Raw genomic sequence first — 18,922 nt, 5'->3', positions numbered from 1 at the left:
CCTAGTGGTCAGGGTAAAGCCTGGTGCTAGGGTTAGGGTTATGCCCCCGGTGAGGCTGAGGGTCGAGATCGGGGTGCGGATGCGTGTTCGGGGGCGTGGGCGTCGTAGGGCGCTGCGTGCCATTAGGTTAGGCTTCAGGCTTCAGGCTGTGGTGGAGGCCTAGGGGTCAGGTTCAGGGCTGGGTCTAGGGTTAGGATTAGGCCCCCGGTGAGGCTGAGGGTCGAGATCGGGGTGCGGATGCGTGTTAGGGGGAGTGTGCGTCGTAGGACGCGGCGTGCCATTAGGCTAGGACTCAGGCTTCAGGCTACGGGGGAGGCCTAGGGGTCAGGGCCAGGGCTGGGGCTAGGGTTAGGGTTAGGTCCCCGGTGAGGCTGAGGGTCGAGATCGGGGTGCGGATGCGTGTTAGGGGGCGTGTGCATCGTAGGGCGCGGCGTGCCGTTAGGCTAGGCCTCAGGCTTCAGGCTGCGGGGGGTGCCTAGGGGTCAGGGTCAGGGCTGAGGATAGGGTTAGGGTTAGGCCCCCGGTGAGGCTGAGGGTCGAGATCGGGGTGCGGATGCGTGTTAGGGGGCTTGTGCGTCGTAGGGCGCGGCGTGCCCTTAGGCTAGGCCTCAGGCTTCAGGCTGCGGGGGAGGCCTAGGTCTCAGAGTCTGGGCTGGGGCTAGGGTAAGGATTAGGCCCCCGGTGAGGCTGAGTGACGAGATCGGGGTGCGGATTCGTCTTAGCGTGCGTGGGCGTCGTAGAGCGCGACGTGCCCTTAGGCTAGGCCTCAGGCTTCAGGCTGCGGGGGAGGCCTAGGTGTCAGAGTCTGGGCTGGGGCTAGGGTAAGGATTAGGCCCCCGGTGAGGCTGAGGGTCGAGATCGGGATGCGTATGCGTGTTAGGGGGCGTGTGCTTCGAAGGGCGTGGCGTGCCTTTAGGCTAGGCCTCAGGCTTCAGGCTGCCGGGGAGGCCTAGTGTCAGGGTCAAGCCTGGGGCTGGGATTAGTGTTAGGCCCCCCCGGTGAGGCTGAGCGTCGAGATCGGGGTGCAGATTCGTCTTAGCATGCATGGGCTTCGTAGGGCGCGGCGTGCCCTTAGGCTAGGCCTCAGGCTTCAGGCTGCGGGGGAGGCCTAGGGGTCAGGGTCTGGGCTGGGGCTAGGGTTAGGATTAGGCCCCCGGTGAGGCTGACGGTCGAGATAGCGGTGCGGATGCGTGTTAGGGGGCGTGGGCGTCGTACGGCGCGGCGTGCCGTTAGGTTAGGCTTCAGGCTTCAGTCAGCGGGGGAGGCCTAGGGGTCAGGGTCAGGGCTGGGGCTAGGGTTAGGGTTAGGCCCCCGGTGAGGCTGAGTGTCGAGATCAGTGTGCGGATGCGTGTTAGGGGGCGTGTGCGTCGTAGGGCGCGGCGTGCCTTTAGGCTACGCCTCAGGCTTCAGGCTGCGGGTGTGGCCTAGGTGTCAGGTTCAGGGCTGGGGCTAGGGTTAGGGTTAGGCCCCCGGTGAGGCTGAGGGTCCTGATCGGGGTGCGGATGCGTGTTAGGGTGCGTGTGCGTCGTAGCGGGTGGCGTGCCGTTAGGCTAGGCCTCAGGCTTCAGGCTGCCGGGGAGGCCTAGGGGTCAGGTTCAAGCCTGGGGCTAGGGTTAGGGTAAGGTCCCCGGTGAGGCTCAGGGTCGAGATCGGGGTGCGGATGCGTGTTAGGGGGCGTGTGCGTCGTAGCACGCGGCGTTCCGTTAGGTTAGGCCTCAGGCTTCAGGCTGCGGGGAGGCCTAGGGGTCAGGGTCAGGGATGGGGCTAGGGTTATGGTTAGGCCCCCGGTGAGGCTGAGGGTCGAGATCGGGGTGCGGATGCGTGTTAGGGGGCGTGGGTGTCGTAGGGCGCGGCGTGCCCTTAGGCTAGGCCACAGGCTTCAGGATGTGGGGGAGGCCTAGGTGTCAGGGTGAAGCCTGGGGCTAGGGTTAGGGTTAGTCCCCCGGTGAGGCTGAGGGTCGAGTTCGGGGTGCGGATGCGTGTTCGGGGGCGTGGGCGTCGTAGGGCGCGGCGTGACGTTAGGTTAGGCTTCAGGCTTCAGGTAGCAGGGGTGGCCTAGGGGTCAGGGTCATGGCTGGGGCTAGGGTTAGGTTCAGGCCTCCGGTGAGGCTGAGGGTCGAGATCTGGGTGCGGATTCGTGTTAGGGGGCGTGTGCTTCGTAGGGCGCCGCGTGCCGTTAGGCTAGGCCTCAGGCTTTAGGCTGCGGTGGAGGCCTACGGGTCAGGGTCAGGGCTGGGGCTAGGGTTAGGTTTAGGTCCAGGGTGAGGCTGAGGGTCGAGATCGGGGTGCGGATGCGTGTTAGGAGGCATGGGCGTCGTAGGGCGCGGCGTGCCCTTAGGCTAGGCCTCAGGCTTCAGGATGTGGGGGAGGCCTAGGTGTCAGGGTGAAGCCTGGGGCTAGGGTTAGGTTAGTCCCCCGGTGAGGCTGAGGGTCGAGATCGGGGTGCGGATGCCTGTTAGGGGGCGTGTGCGTCGTAGGGCGCTGCGTGCCGTTAGGCTAGGCCTCAGGCTTCAGGCTGCGGGGGTTTCCTAGGTGTCAGGTTCAGGGCTGGGGCTACGGTTAGGGTTAGGCCCCCGGTGAGGCTGAGGGTCGAGATCGGGGTGCGGATGCGTGTTAGGGGGCGTGTGCGTCGAAGGGCGTGGCGTGCCATTAGGCTAGGCCTCAGGCTTCAGGCTGCGGGGGAGGCTTAGGGTCAGGGTCAAGCGTGGGGCTTGGGTTAGTGTTAGGCCCCCGGTGAGGCTGAGGGTCGAGATCGGGGTGCGGATTCGTCTTAGCGTGCGTGGGCGTCGTAGGGCGTGGCGTGCCGTTAGGCTAGGCCTCAGGCTTCAGGCTGCGGGGGAGGCCTAGGGGTCAGGGTCAGGGCTGGGGCTAGGGTTAGGGTTGGGCCCCCGGTGAGGCTGAGGGTCGAGATCGCGGTGCGGATGCGTGTTAGGGGGCGTGCGCGTCGTGGGGCGCGGCGTGGCATTAGGCTTGGCCTCAGGCTTCAGGCTGCGGGGGAGACCTAGGGGTCAGAGTCAGGGCTGGGGCTAGGGTTAGGGTTAGGCCCCCGGTGAGTCTGAGGGTCGAGATCGGGGTGCGGATGCGTGTTAGCGGGCCTGAGCGTCGTAGAGCGCGCCGTGCCGATAGGCTAGGCCTCAGGCTTCAGGGTGCGGGGGTGGCCTAGGTGTCAGGTTCAGGGCTGGGGCTAGGGTTATGGTTAGGCCCCCGGTGAGGCTGAGGGTCGAGATCGGGGTGCCCATGCATGTTAGGGGGCGTGTGTGTCGTAGGGGGTGGCGTGCCGTTAGGCTAGGCCTCAGGCTTCAGGCTGTGGGGGAGGCCTAGTGTTCAGGGTAAAGCCTGGTGCTAGGGTTAGGGTTATGCCCCCGGTGAGGCTGAGGGTCGAGATCGGGGTGCGGATGCGTGTTCGGGGGCGTGGGCGTCGTAGGGCGCGGCCTTCCGTTAGGTTAGGCCTCAGGCTTCAGGCTGCGGGGAGGCCTAGGGGTCAGGGTCAGGGATGGGGCTATGGTTATGGTTAGGCCCCCGGTGAGGCTGAGGGTCGAGATCGGGGTGCGGATGCGTGTTAGGGGGCGTGTGCGTCGTAGGGCACGGTGTGCCGTTAGGCTAGGCCTCAGGCTTTAGGCTGCGGGGGAGGCCTAGGGGTCAGGGTCAGGGCTGGGGCTAGGGTTAGGTTTAGGCCCAGGGTGAGGCTGAGGGTCGAGATCGGGGTGCGGATGCGTGTTACGGGGCGTGGGCGTCGTAGGGCGCGGCGTGCCCTTAGGCTAGGCCTCAGGCTTCAGGATGAGGGGGAGGCCTAGGTGTCAGGGTCAAGCCTGGGGCTAGGGTTAGGGTTAGTCCCCCGGTGAGGCTGAGGGTCGAGATCGGGGTGCGGATGCGTGTTCGGGGGCGTTGGCGTCGTAGGGACAGGCATGCTGTTAGGCTAGGCCTCAGGCTTCAGGCTGCGGGGGAGGCCCAGGGGTCAGCGTCAGGGCTGGGGCTAGAGTTAGGGTTAGGCCCGCGGTGAGCTGAGGGTCGAGATCAGTGTGCGGATGCGTGTTAGGGGGCCTGTGCGTCGTAGGGCGCGGCGTGCGCTTAGGCTAGACCTCAGGCTTCAGGCTGCGGAGGAGGCCTAGGTGTCAGGGTCAGGGCTGGGGCTAGGGTTAGGGTTAGGCCCCCGGTGAGGCTGAGGGTCGAGATCGGGGTGCGGATGCGTGTTAGGGTGCGTATGCGTCGTAGCGGGAGGCGTGACGTTAGGCTAGGCCTCAGGCTTCAGGCTGCCGGGGAGGCCTAGCGGTCAGGTTCAAGCCTGGGGCTAGGGTTAGGGTAAGGCCCCCGGTGAGGCTCAGGGTCGAGATCGGGGTGCGGATGCGTGTTAGGGGGCGTGTGCGTCGTAGGGCACGGCGTTCCGTTAGGTTAGGCCTCAGGATTCAGGCTGCGGGGGAGGCCTAGGGGTCAGGGTCAGGGATGGGGCTAGGGTTATGGTTAGGCCCCCGGTGAGGCTGAGGGTCGAGATCGGGGTGCGGATGCGTGTTAGGTGGAGTGTGCGTCGTAGGGCACGGTGTGCCGTTAGGCTAGGCCACAGGCTTCAGGATGTGGGGGAGGCCTAGGTGTCAGGGTGAAGCCTGGGGCTAGGGTTAGGGTTAGTCCCCCGGTGAGGCTGAGGGTCGAGTTCGGGGTGCGGATGCGTGTTCGGGGGCGTGGGCGTCGTAGGGCGCGGCGTGACGTTAGGTTAGGCTTCAGGCTTCAGGCAGCAGGGGTGGCCTAGGGGTCAGGGTCATGGCTGGGGCTAGGGTTAGGTTCAGGCCTCCGGTGAGGCTGAGGGTCGAGATCTGGGTGTGGATTCGTGTTAGGGGGCGTGTGCTTCGTAGGGCGCCGCGTGCCGTTAGGCTAGGCCTCAGGCTTTAGGCTGCGGTGGAGGCCTACGGGTCAGGGTCAGGGCTGGGGCTAGGGTTAGGTTTAGGTCCAGGGTGAGGCTGAGGGTCGAGATCGGGGTGCGGATGCGTGTTAGGAGGCATGGGCGTCGTAGGGCGCGGCGTGCCCTTAGGCTAGGCCTCAGGCTTCAGGATGTGGGGGAGGCCTAGGTGTCAGGGTGAAGCCTGGGGCTAGGGTTAGGGTTAGTCCCCCGGTGAGGCTGAGGGTCGAGATCGGGGTGCGGATGCGTGTTCGGGGGCGTGGGCGTCGTAGGGCGCGGCGTGCCGTTAGGTTAGGCTTCAGGCTTCAGGCAGCAGGGGTGGCCTAGGGGTCAGGGTCAAGCCTGGGGCTAGGGTTAGGGTTAGGCCCCCGGTGAGGCTGAGGGTCGAGATCGGGGTGCGGATGCGTGTTAGGGGGCGTGTGCGTCGTAGGGCGCGGCGTGCCGTTAGGCTAGGCCTCAGACTTCAGGCTGCGGGGGAGGCCAAGGGTCAGGGTCAAGCTGGGGCTAGGGTTAGGTTTAGGCCCCTGGTGAGGCTGAGGGTCGAGATCGGAGTGCGGATGCGTGTTCGGTGGCGTGTGCGTCGTAGGGGGCGGCGTGCCCTTAGGCTAGGCCTCAGGCTTCAGGCTGCGGGGGAGGCCTAGGTGTCAGGGTCAGGGCTGGGGCTAGGGTTAGGGTTAGGCCCCCGGTGAGGCTGAGGGTCGAGATCGGGGTGCGGATGCCTGTTAGGGGGCGTGTGCGTCGTAGGGCGCTGCGTGCCGTTAGGCTAGGCCTCAGGCTTCAGGCTGCGGGGGTTTCCTAGGTGTCAGGTTCAGGGCTGGGGCTAGGGTTAGGGTTAGGCCCCCGGTGAGGCTGAGGGTCGAGATCGGGGTGCGGATGCGTGTTAGGGGGCGTGTGCGTCGAAGGGCGTGGCGTGCCATTAGGCTAGGCCTCAGGCTTCAGGCTGCGGGGGAGGCCTAGGGTCAGGGTCAAGCGTGGGGCTGGGGTTAGTGTTAGGCCCCCGGTGAGGCTGAGGGTCGAGATCGGGGTGCGGATTCCTCTTAGCGTGCGTGGGCGTCGTAGGGCGTGGCGTGCCATTAGGCTAGGCCTCAGGCTTCAGGCTGCGGGGGAGGCCTAGGGGTCAGGGTCAGGGCTGGGGCTAGGGTTAGGGTTGGGCCCCCGGTGAGGCTGAGGGTCGAGATCGCGGTGCGGATGCGTGTTAGGGGGCGTGCGCGTCGTGGGGCGCGGCGTGGCATTAGGCTAGGCCTCAGGCTTCAGGCTGCGGGGGAGGCCTAGGGGTCAGAGTCAGGGCTGGGGCTAGGGTTAGGGTTAGGCCCCCGGTGAGTCTGAGGGTCGAGATCGGGGTGCGGATGCGTGTTAGCGGGCGTGAGCGTCGTAGAGCGCGCCGTGCCGATAGGCTAGGCCTCAGGCTTCAGGGTGCGGGGGTGGCCTAGGTGTCAGGTTCAGGGCTGGGGCTAGGGTTATGGTTAGGCCCCCGGTGAGGTTGAGGGTCGAGATCGGGGTGCCCATGCATGTTAGGGGGCGTGTGTGTCGTAGGGGGTGGCGTGCCGTTAGGCTAGGCCTCAGGCTTCAGGCTGTGGGGGAGGCCTAGTGGTCAGGGTAAAGCCTGGTGCTAGGGTTAGGGTTATGCCCCCGGTGAGGCTGAGGGTCGAGATCGGGGTGCGGATGCGTGTTCGGGGGCGTGGGCGTCGTAGGGCGCTGCGTGCCATTAGGTTAGGCTTCAGGCTTCAGGCTGTGGTGGAGGCCTAGGGGTCAGGGTCAGGGCTGGGTCTAGGGTTAGGTTTAGGCCCCCGGTGAGGCTGAGGGTCGAGATCGGGGTGCGGATGCGTGTTAGGGGGCGTGTGCGTCGTAGGACGCGGCGTGCCATTAGGCTAGGACTCAGGCTTCAGGCTACGGGGGAGGCCTAGGGGTCAGGGCCAGGGCTGGGGCTAGGGTTAGGGTTAGGTCCCCGGTGAGGCTGAGGGTCGAGATCGGGGTGCGGATGCGTGTTAGGGGGCGTGTGCATCGTAGGGCGCGGCGTGCCGTTAGGCTAGGCCTCAGGCTTCAGGCTGCGGGGGGTGCCTAGGGGTCAGGGTCAGGGCTGAGGATAGGGTTAGGGTTAGGCCCCCGGTGAGGCTGAGGGTCGAGATCGGGGTGCGGATGCGTGTTAGGGGGCTTGTGCGTCGTAGGGCGCGGCGTGCCCTTAGGCTAGGCCTCAGGCTTCAGGCTGCGGGGGAGGCCTAGGTGTCAGGGTCATGGCTGGGGCTAGGGTTAGGGTTAGGCCCCCGGTGAGGCTGAGGGTCGAGATCGGGGTGCGGATGCGTGTTAGGGGGCGTGTGCGTCGTAGGGCGCGGTGTGCTGTTAGGCTACGCCTCAGGCTTCAGGCTGCGGGTGTGCCCTAGGTGTCAGTTTCAGGGCTGAGGCTAGGGTTAGGGTTAGGCCCCCGGTGAGGCTGAGGGTCGAGATCGGGGTGCCGATGCGTGTTAGGGGGCGTGTGCGTCGTAGGGCACGGCGTGCCGTTAGGCTAGGCCACAGGCTTCAGGCTGCGGGGGAGGCCTAGGGGTCAAGGTCAGGGCTGGGGCTAGGGTTAGGGTTAGGCCCCCGGTGAGGCTGAGGGTCGAGATCGGGGTGCGGATGCGTGTTAGGGGGCGTGGGCGTCGTAGGGCGTGGCGTGCCCTTAGGCTACGCCTCAGGCTTCAGGCTGCAGGTGAGGCCTAGGTGTCAGGGTCTGGGCTGGGGCTAGGCTTAGGTTTAGGCTCCCGGTGAGGCTGAGGGTCGAGATCGGGGTGCGGATGCCTGTTAGCGGGCCTGTGCGTCGTAGAGTGCGCCGTGCCGATAGGCTACGCCTCAGGCTTCAGGCTGCGGGTGTGGCCTAGGTGTCAGGTTCAGGGCTGGGGCTAGGGTTAGGGTTAGGCCCCCGGTGAGGCTGAGGGTCGAGATCGGGGTGCGGATGCATGTTAGGGGGCGTGTGTGTCGTAGGGGGTGGCCTGCCGTTAGGCTAGTCCTCAGGCTTCAGGCTGCGGGGGAGGCCTAGGGGTCAGGGTCAGGGCTGGGGCTAGGGTTAGGGTTAGGCCCCCGGTGATGCTGAGGGTCGTGATCGGGGTGCGGATGCGTGTTCGGGGGCGTTGGCGTCGTAGGGCGCGGCGTGCCATTAGGTTAGGCCTCAGGCTTCAGGCTGTGGGGGAGGCCTAGGGGTCAGGGTCCGGGCTGGGGCTAGGGTTAGGGTTAGGCCCCCGGTGAGGCTGAGGGTCGAGATTGGGGTGCGGATGCGTGTTAGTGGGCGTGTGCGTCCTAGTGCGCGGCGTGCCATTAGTCTAGGCCTCAGGCTTCAGGCTACGGGGGAGGCCTAGTGGTCAGGGCCAGGGCTGGGGCTAGGTTTAGGGTTAGGCCCCCGGTGAGGCTGAGGATCGAGATCGGGGTGCGGATGCGTGTTAGGGGGCGTGTGCATCGTAGGGCGTGGCGTGCCGTTAGGCTAGGCCTCAGGCTTCAGGCTGCGGGGGATGACTAGGTGTCAGGGTCAGGGCTGGGGATAGGGTTAGGGTTAGGCCCCCGGTGAGGCTGAGGGTCGAGATCGGGGTGAGGATGCGTGTTAGGGGGCATGAGCGTCGTAGGGCGTGGCGTGCCGTTAGGCTAGGCCTCAGGCTTCAGGCTGCGGGGGAGGCCTAGGATTCAGGGTCAGGTCTGGCGCTAGGGTTAGGGTTACGCACACGGTGAGGCTGAGGGTCAAGATCGGGGTGTGGATGCGTGTTCGGGGGCGTGGGTGTCGTAGGGCGCGGCGAGCCCTTAGGCTAGGCCTCAGGCTTCAGGCTGTGGTGGAGGCCTAGTGGTCAGGGTCAAGGCTGGGGCTAGGGTTAGGGTTAGGCCCCTGGTGAGGCTGAGGGTCGAGATCGGGGTGCGGATGCGTGTTAGGGGGCGTGGGCGTCGTAGGGCGCGGCGTGCCATTAGGCTAGGCCTCAGGCTTCAGGCTGCGGGGGAGGCCTAGGTGTCAGGGTCAGGGCTGGGGTAGGGTTAGGGTTAGGCCCCCTGTGAGGCTGAGGGTCGAGATCGGGGTGCGGATGCGTGTTAGGGGGCGTGTGCGTCGTAGGGCGCTGCGTGCCGTTTGGCTAGGCCTCAGGCTTCAGGCTGCGGGGGTGGCCTAGGTGTCAGGTTCAGGGCTGGGGCTAGGGTTCGGGTTAGGCCCCCGGTGAGGCTGAGGGTCGAGATCGGCATGCGGATGCGTGTTAGGGGGCGTGTGCGTCGTAGGGCCTGGCGTGCCGTTAGGCTAGGTCTCAGGCTTCAGGCTGCGGGTGAGACCTAGGTGTCAGGGTCAGGGCTGGGGCTAGGGTTAGGGTTAGGCCCCCGATGAGGCTGAGGGTGGAGATCGGGGTGCGGATGCGTGTTAGGGGGCGTGTGCGTCGTAGGGCGCCGCGTGCCATTAGGCTAGGCCTCAGGCTTCAGGCTGCGGGGGAGTCCTATGGGTCAGGGTCAGGGCTGGGGCTAGGGTTAGTGTTAGGCCCCCGGTGACGCTGAGGGTCGAGATCGGGGTGCGGATGCGTGTTAGCGGGCACTTGCGTCGTAGCGCGCGGCGTGCCGTTAGGCTAGGCCTCAGGCTTCAGGCTGCGGGGGAGGCCTATGTTTCAGGGTCAGGGCTGGGGATAGGGTTAGGGTTAGGGTTAGGCCCCCGATGAGGCTGAGGGTCGAGATCGGGGTGCGGATGGGTGTTAGGGGTCGTGGGCGTCGTAGGGCGCAGCGTGCCATTAGGCTAGGCCTCAGGCTTCAGGCTGCGGGGGAGGCCTAGTGGTCAGGGTCAGTGCTGGGGCTAAGGTTAGGGTTAGGCCCCCGTTGAGGCTGAGGGTCGAAATCGGGATGCGCATGCGTGTTCGCGGGCGTGGGCGTCGTAGGTCGTGGTGTGCCGTTAGGGTAGGCCTCAGGCTTCAGGCTGCGGGGGAGGCCTAGGAGTCAGGGTCAAGCCTGGGGCTAGGATTAGGGTTAGGCCCTCGGTGAGGCTGAGTGTCGAGATCGGGGTGCGGATGCGTGTTCGGGGACTTGGGCGTCGTAGGTTGCGGTGTGCCGTTAGGCAAGGCCTCAGGCTTCAGGCTGCGGGGGAGGCCTAGGGGTCAGGGTCAGGGCTGAGTCTAGGGTTAGGATTAGGCCCCCGGTGAGGCTGAGGGTCGAGATCGGGGTGCGGATGTGTGTTAGGGGGCGTGGGCGTCGTAGGGCGCAGCGTGCCGTTAGGCTAGGCCTCAGGCTTTAGGCTGCAGGGGAGGCCTATGGGTCAGTGTCAGGGCTGGGGCTAGGGTTAGGGTTAGGGCCCCGGTAAGGCTGAGGGTGGAGATCGGGGTGCGGATGCGTGTTAGGGGTCGTGTGCGTGGTAGCGCGTGGCGTGCCGTTAGGCTAAGCCTCAGGCTTCAGCCTGCGTGGGAGGCCTAGGGGTCAGAGTCAGGACTGGGGCTAGGGTTAGGTTTAGGCCCCCGGTGAGGCTGAGCGTCGAGATCGCGGTGCGGATGCGTTTTAGGGGGCGTGTGCGTCGTAGAGCGTGGCGTGCCCTTAGCCTAGGCCTCAGGCTTCCGGCTGCGGGTGAGTCCTAGGGGTCAGGGTCAAGCTGGGGTATGGTTAGGTTTAGGCCCCTGGTGAGGTTGAGGGTCGATATCGGGGTGCGGATGCGTGTTCGGGGGCGTGGGCGTCGTAGGGTGCGTCGTGCCGTTAGGCTAGGCCTCAGGCTTCAGGCTGCGGGGGAGGCCTAGGGGTCAGGGTCAGGGCTGGGGCTAGGGTTAGGGTTAGGCCCCCGGTGAGGCGTTTCTGTCGACTGGATTTGCATGGCTTTATTAATTCCTGATGTTGAGCATTTTTCCATGCCCTTTTATTTATCACAAGATAAAGAAAGAAAGAGAAGACAAAATGTGCATAGATCATGCTTCTTGAAATTGTTGTTTTGAAATGTGCACGTCTTTTGAGTTTTTTTCCTCGATTGACGACCCAAGAATCGTTTTTGAGGGCAGGTGTCATTTATAGGCCTGCAATGATTTTGAATATCAAGTGACCATTAGCACTGGGTTTAAAGCTGCTGTTTTGAGAAATAGCCACAAGGCGGCAGCAGGTCTCCTTTACCAAACCTGGTTAGTCGGGCAACAGAGCCTCTGTGGAAGTCGTATTCTAGGTTGTCAATTAGAATGGACTGTGCCAGGAAAAAGCCCATTATGTTTGTGTCTCACGACTGACTTGTTCGTTTTTTAATTCAATGTTTATTTTTTCTCACAGCAAGTTTGATTACAATGTTTTGCTTGTTGTAGGTGTGAAAGATGTGGCTCTTTTACACATAAACATGTATCTAGTCTTCTTTGGATCCTTTTCCCATGTAGCTTATGACACAATGTTGAGTACTCTTCTCTTGGTATTCCGTAGGCCTTTGGTGATTTTGTATTTCACCTGTGTTTGTATCTCTCTCTTAAACCCAATTTCCTAATGTACACAATTCTCACACCTGTCCATGGGTGAACCATAAATCTGTTTATTGCATCTGTGATTGCCTTTCTCTGTGGAAATATCTTCAGTGATATCAATTTTTAGGGAACACCTATAAGTGATATCGTAGGCTATGTATCTTTCGCTCTGTGACTTACTGCAAGGTGCGTGATGAACTCTAGCCTCACTGATGGTGCTGTTGATGGCATTGTTTCCTTTTGTTCCTTGGCTAACATTCCATCTGTACAGGTCCCTGTTCTTCTTTGTCCACTCATCTGTTGATGGACTTTCTGCTTGCTTCCATGTCCTGGCTGTTGTAATACTCCTGCAATGCAGATTTGCCTGCCTGTGTCTTTCCACTTCTGTCTTCTTTCTTAGGTTATAGGCCCACGAGTGGGCCTGCTGGATCATATCGTAACTCAGTGTTTACATTGTAAAGGCACCTCCATTCTGTTCCCATTAGTGCCTCTTACCAGGTGAAGTCCTGTGGCGAGCATTGCCCTCTGAGGAAGGCGCCACTAAGACCCTCATAAGCCTCAGGGCCCGACTGTACTCTCCTTGGTATGCATCCTGGACCTTTATGGTATGAACATACAAAAGGAGATGGTCTTTGGCCAAATCGCTCCAGGGACCTGCTCAGTTACTGGGAGTCCCTGGTTGTTCCCTAAAGCTAGGAAAAGCAACCCTGGAGGGGAAATTGGTGCCTTTGAGGGAGAAGCCGAGCAGCCAACCAACCAGCTGATGCTGATAAGGTGTGACTAAGCCGAGAAGCCAACCAACCAGCTGATGCCTATAAGGCGTGACGAAGCAAATTCCCTGCTTTAGGGGTCTATATACGGCTAGGCTTTGTTATTAAACTTGCCTTGCAAGCGTCAGTTGCTTGTGCCCTTCTGATCCCATACCTTGGTGCGTTCAGTTCCCTACCCCCTCTCGTCGGTTGTTGCTACACTTTGAGGACCCGCCGCGGCTGGCGGCAAAGTCCCACTTAACCTAGAGGGTATGCACTTCTCCACAACCCCTTCAGCATGAATTGTTGGTAGTTTTGTTGCTGATGGTTCTTCTGACTGGTGTGAGCCGATACCTCTGTGGTTGGATTTGCATGCGTCTCATAAAGCCTTGAAATTGAGCTTTCAGGGATGTCCTTTTTTTCTTCAAACTGTGTGTGTAGCTTACCTCATCACATTCTTTTCTTGAACTATGTGCCGCCTTTTGAAATATTTTGGCCACTACCTCCCTCAAGACATTTTGAGGGCAGGTTTCATTGACAGCCCTCCAGGACTTGTGCACACGAAGTGACCATTAGCACGGGTTTTCAAGCTGCCGTTGCAGGTAACGGCCAGAGGGCTGCAGCATTTCTGCGTTTCCCACTCTGGTAACTAGTGAAACAGTCCTTCCTGCCAGTGGTGTTCCTCGGTTATCAATGACGGTGGGATGTGTCTGGAGAAACCCCCCAAAGCTGATGTCTCCTTACTTATATCTGTTTTTAAAATGGAATTTCTACTTTTTCACTGGAGTACTCTTCCATTGTGTCCATGGACCACTGCTCCTTTCTGCATTCCTCTGTGGCTGGGCATTTTCATTGCTTCCAAGTGTTGGCTACGGTAAACATTGCTGGATTGCAGGATTGCCAGCCCGTGTCTTTTTGATTCTCATCCTCTCAGGTGATAGACCCAGCAGTGGCTGTGCTTGATTGAACGGTCGCTCAATGTTGACCCTTTCCAGGCAACTCCACTGTGTTTTCCTTAGGGGCTCTTACCACGTCCCACTTAGAACCGAGGGTACGCATTTCTTCACCACCCCGTCAGCATTTCTTGTTTGCAGAAGTTTTGCTGCTGGCCATGCTGAGTCGTGTGACATGATAGGTTTTTGTAACGTGTATTTTCGTGTCTAATAATTCCTAAGGTTCAGCATTTTTCCACGCCTTTTTTTATTCTGTTAAACAAAAACAGAAAAAAAAAAACCGTGAGTACAATAAACCTCTCAAAATTGTCTTCTTGGAAGGTTGCCCTCTTTAGACTTTTTTGGTCGATTTTCGACCCCAGGATTTTGTTTTGGAGGGCAGGTGTCATTTACAAGCCTGCAATGGCTGTGAATATTGAGTGACCATTAGCACTGACTTTAAAGCTGCTGCTGTGGGAAACGGCCACAAGGCGTCAGCATTGCTACATTCCCACATCTGGTTACTAGGGCAGCAGAGCCTTCTGGAAGTCCTGTTCCCAGGTTGTCAATTAGAATGGAATGTGCCAGGAAAAAACCCCAGAAGTTTATGTCACATTACTTCTTGTTCGCTCTTTTAATTTTTTTAAATCGGGGTAATGATTAGAATATTCTTGGTCCTAGATGTACAGAATCTGGTTGATTTGTATGTTTTATATATATATATATATATTCTTGTACAGATCCTCTTCCCATGTAAATTATTGCAGACTGTTCTGGTGACCTCCCTTGCTATATGGTCGTTCTGTTTGATATATGTATTTAATATGTATTTGTACACATATGGTGACACTAATCTTAATTTATCCATTCCCCCCACCTTTCATTTCACATAAGCTTAGTTTGTTTTCTAAGTCTGTGAGTGTCTTTCTTTGTGGAAATATGTTCATTTGTGTCAGCTGTTAGATAACGCCTATAGGTGATGTCATACGGTATGCCTTTTGCTTTCCGACTTAACTCATGTTCTGTGATGATCTCTAGGCTCATCTCGGGCGCCTCAAAGAGCAGTGTTTCCTTGTTTTCCATGGCTAATAGTCCACTGTGTCCACGGACCAGCTCTTCTTATCCATTCATCTGTTGATGGACATTTGGGTTGCTTCGGTGTCTTGGCTACTGTGAAAACTCGTGGAGTGCAGCTCTTGCAGCCTGTCTTCTCAGGTGAGAGGCTCAGCTGTGGGTGTTCTGGATGGAAGGGTGGCTCAATTTTTAATTGAAAACGCAGCTCCTTTCTGTTCTCATTATTGGCTGTTACAACTAGACATGTCCTCCGCAGACAGAGGGAACAGAGTTCTCTAAAACCCCTTCAGCATCTATTGTTTGTAGTCTTTTGGCTGACGGTAGTTAACTTGGGTGAGCTGAAAGCTTTTTGTAGGTTAGAGGAGTCTGATGATTCCTGATGTTGAGCTTTTCTCCATTTTCCTTTTTTTGATAAAGAGTGAGTAAAACTTACCTCTATCATACTATCTCTTTGACACATTTGCCTGCTTTGAATTTTTTTGGCCACGGCCGAGCTCAGGACATTTTTTTTGTTGAGGGCAGGTGTCTTTTAGAGGCCTGAGTCCTTGTGAATGTTAAGTGACCCATAGCTATGCGTTTGAAGCCGCTCTTGCGGGAAACGGCCACAAGGCGGCAGCATTTCTCCATTTCCAACTCTGGGTTTTCCTGCAACAGAGGCTTCCTGGAAATTGTGTTAGTAGGCTGCAAATGAGAGTGCAGTGTGCCAGGGCAAACCCCCAGGAGCCTATATCTCCTTACTTCTCGTGTGTTTTTTAAAATTTAATTGTTATCTAGTATCACAGCCAATTGGATAAAAATGTGGTGTGTGTTCTAGGTGTACTGCATCTGGTTCATCATATGTATGTATCAATCTATTCATCTTTGGATCCTTTCCCGTGTAGGTTATTACAGAGTGTTGAGTCGACCTCTCTTGGTATTCCTTAGGTATTTTGTGATTATATATTTCATATGTATCAGTACATGTCTGTAAACCCCCATATCCAAATTCATACATTCCTTACACCTTTCCACTTGGTTAAGCATAGTTGGTTTTCTGCATCTATGCACGGCCTTCTCTTGGAAATGACTTCATGGGTATCAATGTTGAAGTAACAGCTATAAGTGATGTCATAGGATATTTATATTTCGGTTTCTTTCGTACTTCCTTTTGGGTGGGTATCTCTAGATCCTTCTACGGTGGTGCCAGCGGCACTGTTGCATGCTTTTCCGTGGCTCATGTTCCATTGTGCACATGGGCCCCTTCTTCTTGGTGCATTGCTCTGTTGATGGACATTTGGGTTTCTTCCAAGTCTTGGCGATGGTACATGTTGCTGCAGTGCAGGATGGCCAGCCTGTGTCTTTTTGATTTTGGTCTACTCGGGAGATAGGCCCATCAGTTAGCTCAATTTTTTCCTTTCAACGCACCTCCACGGTGTTCTCACTACTAGCTGTTCCCAGGTTACGTCCCAGCGGCCGCTAGAGGGCACAGAGTTCTCTAAAACACCTTGAGCATTTATTCTTTGTAGACTCTGTGGCTGATGATCATTCTGACGACGGTGGGTGAACGTTTTTGTCGACTGGATTTGCATGGCTTTAATTAATTCCTGATGTTGAGCATTTTTTCCATGCCCTTTTATTTATCACAAGAGAAAGAAAGCAAGAGAAGACAAACTGTGCGCAAACTATGCCTCTTGAAATTGTCGTTTTGAAATGTGCACGTCTTTTGAGTTTTTTTCCTCGATGTACGACCCAAGAATTGTTTTTGAGGGCAGGTGTCATTTATAGGCCTGCAATGATTTTGAATATCAAGTGACCATTAGCACTGGGTTTAAAGCTGCTGTTTTGAGAAACGGCCACAAGGCGGCAGCAGGTCTCCTTTACCAAACCTGGTTACTCGGGCAACAGAGCCTCCGTGGAAGTCGTATTCTCGGTTGTCAATTAGAATGGACTGTGCCAGGAAAAAGCCCCTTAAGTTTGTGTCTCACGACTGACTTGTTCGTTTTTTAATTCAATGTTTATTTTTTCTCACAGCAAGTTTGATTACAATGTTTTGCTTGTTGTAGGTGTGAAAGATGTGGCTCTTTTACACATAAACATGTATCTAGTCTTCTTTGGATCCTTTTCCCATGTAGCTTATGACACAATGTTGAGTACTCTTCTCTTGGTATTCCGTAGGCCTTTGGTGATTTTGTATTTCACCTGTGTTTGTATCTCTCTCTTAAACCCAATTTCCTAATGTACACAATTCTCACACCTGTCCATGGGTGAACCATAAATCTGTTTATTGCATCTGTGATTGCCTTTCTCTGTGGAAATATCTTCAGTGATATCAATTTTTAGGGAACACCTATAAGTGATATCGTAGGCTATGTATCTTTCGCTCTGTGACTTACTGCAAGGTGCGTGATGAACTCTAGCCTCACCGATGGTGCTGTTGATGGCATTGTTTCCTTTTGTTCCTTGGCTAACATTCCATCTGTACAGGTCCCTGTTCTTCTTTGTCCACTCATCTGTTGATGGACTTTCTGCTTGCTTCCATGTCCTGGCTGTTGTAATACTCCTGCAATGCAGATTTGCCTGCCTGTGTCTTTCCACTTCTGTCTTCTTTCTTAGGTTATAGGCCCACGAGTGGGCCTGCTGGATCATATCGTAACTCAGTGTTTACCTTGTAAAGGCACCTCCATTCTGTTCCCATTAGTGCCTCTTACCAGGTGAAGTCCTGTGGCGAGCATTGCCCTCTGAGGAAGGCGCCACTAAGACCCTCATAAGCCTCAGGGCCCGACTGTACTCTCCTTGGTATGCATCCTGGACCTTTATGGTATGAACATACAAAAGGAGATGGTCTTTGGCCAAATCGCTCCAGGGACCTGCTCAGTTACTGGGAGTCCCTGGTTGTTCCCTAAAGCTAGGAAAAGCAACCCTGGAGGGGAAATTGGTGCCTTTGAGGGAGAAGCCGAGCAGCCAACCAACCAGCTGATGCTGATAAGGTGTGACTAAGCCGAGAAGCCAACCAACCAGCTGATGCCTATAAGGCGTGACGAAGCAAATTCCCTGCTTTAGGGGTCTATATACGGCTAGGCTTTGTTATTAAACTTGCCTTGCAAGCGTCAGTTGCTTGTGCCCTTCTGATCCCATACCTTGGTGCGTTCAGTTCCCTACCCCCTCTCGTCGGTTGTTGCTACACTTTGAGGACCCGCCGCGGCTGGCGGCAAAGTCCCACTTAACCTAGAGGGTATGCACTTCTCCACAACCCCTTCAGCATGAATTGTTGGTAGTTTTGTTGCTGATGGTTCTTCTGACTGGTGTGAGCCGATACCTCTGTGGTTGGATTTGCATGCGTCTCATAAAGCCTTGAAATTGAGCTTTCAGGGATGTCCTTTTTTTCTTCAAACTGTGTGTGTAGCTTACCTCATCACATTCTTTTCTTGATCTATGTGCCGCCTTTTGAAATATTTTGGCCACTACCTCCCTCAAGACATTTTGAGGGCAGGTTTCATTGACAGCCCTCCAGGACTTGTGCACACGAAGTGACCATTAGCACGGGTTTTCAAGCTGCCGTTGCAGGTAACGGCCAGAGGGCTGCAGCATTTCTGTGTTTCCCACTCTGGTAACTAGTGAAACAGTCCTTCCTGCCAGTGGTGTTCCTCGGTTATCAATGACGGTGGGATGTGTCTGGAGAAACCCCCCAAAGCTGATGTCTCCTTACTTATATCTGTTTTTAAAATGGAATTTCTACTTTTTCACTGGAGTACTCTTCCATTGTGTCCATGGACCACTGCTCCTTTCTGCATTCCTCTGTGGCTGGGCATTTTCATTGCTTCCAAGTGTTGGCTACGGTAAACATTGCTGGATTGCAGGATTGCCAGCCCGTGTCTTTTTGATTCTCATCCTCTCAGGTGATAGACCCAGCAGTGGCTGTGCTTGATTGAACGGTCGCTCAATGTTGACCCTTTCCAGGCAACTCCACTGTGTTTTCCTTAGGGGCTCTTACCACGTCCCACTTAGAACCGAGGGTACGCATTTCTTCACCACCCCGTCAGCATTTCTTGTTTGCAGAAGTTTTGCTGCTGGCCATGCTGAGTCGTGTGACATGATAGGTTTTTGTAACGTGTATTTTCGTGTCTAATAATTCCTAAGGTTCAGCATTTTTCCACGCCTTTTTTTATTCTGTTAAACAAAAACAGAAAAAAAAAAACCGTGAGTACAATAAACCTCTCAAAATTGTCTTCTTGGAAGGTTGCCCTCTTTAGACTTTTTTGGTCGATTTTCGACCCCAGGATTTTGTTTTGGAGGGCAGGTGTCATTTACAAGCCTGCAATGGCTGTGAATATTGAGTGACCATTAGCACTGACTTTAAAGCTGCTGCTGTGGGAAACGGCCACAAGGCGTCAGCATTGCTACATTCCCACATCTGGTTACTAGGGCAGCAGAGCCTTCTGGAAGTCCTGTTCCCAGGTTGTCAATTAGAATGGAATGTGCCAGGAAAAAACCCCAGAAGTTTATGTCACATTACTTCTTGTTCGCTCTTTTAATTTTTTTAAATCGGGGTAATGATTAGAATATTCTTGGTCCTAGATGTACAGAATCTGGTTGATTTGTATGTTTTATATATATATATATATTCTTGTACAGATCCTCTTCCCATGTAAATTATTGCAGACTGTTCTGGTGACCTCCCTTGCTATATGGTCGTTCTGTTTGATATATGTATTTAATATGTATTTGTACACATATGGTGACACTAATCTTAATTTATCCATTCCCCCCACCTTTCATTTCACATAAGCTTAGTTTGTTTTCTAAGTCTGTGAGTGTCTTTCTTTGTGGAAATATGTTCATTTGTGTCAGCTGTTAGATAACGCCTATAGGTGATGTCATACGGTATGCCTTTTGCTTTCCGACTTA

Source organism: Kogia breviceps, chromosome 3 (genome assembly GCF_026419965.1).
Source record: "Kogia breviceps isolate mKogBre1 chromosome 3, mKogBre1 haplotype 1, whole genome shotgun sequence".
In the NCBI taxonomy this organism is placed as follows: domain Eukaryota; kingdom Metazoa; phylum Chordata; class Mammalia; order Artiodactyla; family Physeteridae; genus Kogia; species Kogia breviceps.
This window is presented reverse-complemented; position numbering follows the sequence as displayed.